We start from the raw sequence: 2,302 nt of genomic DNA on the forward strand, positions 1-2,302 counted from the left end.
GCTAATTTTTTTTTTGGCATTTTTTTAGTAGAGACGGGGTTTCACCGTGTTAGCCAGGATGGTCTCGATCTCCTGACCTCGTGATTCGCCTGCGTTGGCCTCCCAAAGTGCTGAGATTACAAGCGTGAGCCACCGCGCCCAGCCTTAAAAAATATTTTTAGTAGAGACAGGGTTTCACCATGTTGGCCAGGCTGGCCTTGAACTCCTGACCTCAAGTGATCTGCCCCACTCAACCTCCCAAAGTGCTAGGATTACAGGCATGAGCCATGGCCGATCATTAGCATTTTTAACACAAAATATATTTTAATTAAGGTACTCACATTGTGTTTTTTAACCATAAAAACACTTAATAGACTATAGTATTGTGTAGACATAACTTTTATATGCATTGACAAACCAAAAAAGTAATAAATAACCAGGAACTTGCCTTATTGCAGGGGTCTGGAACCTGCAATGTCTCTGAGGTATGCCTGTACTAAAAGGAAAGTCCAAGATTCAAGAAGGGATGATGGACTGGGCACTGCGGCTCATGCCTTATAGTCCTAGCATTCTGGGAAACCAAGATGAAAGGATCTTTTGGGCTCAGGAGTTCAAGAACAGCCTGGGCCAAATAGACCTCATCTCTAATAAAAATTAAAAAATAAATAGATAAATAAAAGCCTGGCATGATGATACAGGCCTGTAGTCCCAGCTACTTGGGAGACTGAGGTGGGAGGATCACTTGATCCCAGGAGATTCAGTCTGCAGTGAGCTATGATGGCGCCACTGCCCTCCACCCTGGTCAACAGAGGAAGACCCTGTCTCAAAAAAAGAAAAGAAAAGAAATAAAAAGAAGAAGGGATGATGAGCAAATAAAATGGTAAACATGGAGTGAAATCTAAATATTGATGTCAAAGACAAGAAATATAAAAATGTCTAATAGATATGAATAAAATGAAGATATAATTAAAATCCTCAGTAACTATAGCATATAAATTGGAAGGCGAGGCTGGGTGCGGTGGCTCACGCCTGTATTCCCAGCACTTTGGGAGGCCGAGGTGGGCGGATCACGAGGTCAAGAGACTGAGACCATTCTGGCTAACATGGTGAAACCGTCTCTACTAAAAGTATAAAAGTTAGCTGGGCGTGGTGGCGCGTGCCTGTAATCCCAGCTACTCAGGAGGCTGAGGCAGGAGAATCGCTTGAACCCGGGAGGCGGAGGTTGCAGTGAGCCGAGATGGTGCCACTGTACCACTCCAGCCTGGGTGACAGAGCGATCCTGCGTCTGAAAAAAAAAAAAAAAAATTGGAAGGTGAATATAGTAATTGGAGTTTAAGTGTTCCAAGATCCTTATATTTTCTACAGAAAAAATTAAAGATATTGATTATTAGAAGTCTTTATGTTAAGATTTCTAGGCTAATACATGTTAAGATTTCTAGGCTGATACTCAAAAACTTGGTATAATGTAACTTCCAAACTAGCAGAGGGGAAGAAAAATGAAAAGGAAATACAAATGAAAATGACAGGAAGTGTGTCAGTTAAAAAAAAAAAAAATGTTGTGATATAGAAGAAAATAATATTACCATTTCTTGAGTAGCTCTTATATTAATCACTTTGAATCATCAATCTTTATAATTTCATGTAATATATGTCAGAATGACAAGCCCAAAGCAGGCATTTAAAATTATAGTTTCTGGACAGGTGCAGTGGCTCACACCCGTAATCCCAGCACTTTGGGAGGCAGAGGTGGGAGGATCACTTGAGCCCAGGAGTTTGAGACAAGCCTGGACCACATAGCAAAACCTTGTCTCCACAAAAACATTAAAAAATTAGCCAGACATGGTGGCACACCCCTGAGGTCTACAAAGGAGGCTGAGGTGTGAGGATCACTTGAGCCCAGAGGTCAAGGCTTCAGTGAGTTCTGATCATGCCACTGCATTCCAGCCTGAGTAACAGAGCAAGACCTTGGCTCAAAAAATAAAAATAAAAATTAGCTAGGCATAGTGGTGCATGCCTGTAGTTCTAGCTACTGGGGAGGCTGAAGCGGGAAGATTGCTCCATCCAGCCTGGGTGGCAGGGTGAGACCCTGTAGCTAAAAACCGTATATAAATAGCAGGGCGTGGTGGCTCATGCCTGTAATCCCAGCACTTTGGGGAGGGCAAGGCAGGTGGATCACGAGGTCAGGAGTTCAAGACCAGCCTGGCCAAAATGGTGAAACCCTGTTTCTACTAAAAATACAAAAAATTAGCTGGGCGTGGTGGTGGATGCCTGTAATCTCAGCTACTCAGGAGGCTGAGGCAGGAGAATCACTTGAACCTGGGAG

The 2,302-nt window shown here is 43.0% G+C and overlaps 1 protein-coding gene across 3 annotated transcripts in view; it reads left to right on the forward strand.

The window, feature by feature from the left end:
• The window catches only part of ATP2B4 (ATPase, Ca++ transporting, plasma membrane 4), a 121,451-nt gene that overhangs the window by 38,633 nt on the left and 80,516 nt on the right, over positions 1-2,302 (forward strand). The window lies entirely within an intron of this gene.

Source organism: Colobus angolensis, unplaced genomic scaffold (assembly GCF_000951035.1).
Source record: "Colobus angolensis palliatus isolate OR3802 unplaced genomic scaffold, Cang.pa_1.0 Scaffold91, whole genome shotgun sequence".
Lineage (NCBI taxonomy): Eukaryota > Metazoa > Chordata > Mammalia > Primates > Cercopithecidae > Colobus > Colobus angolensis.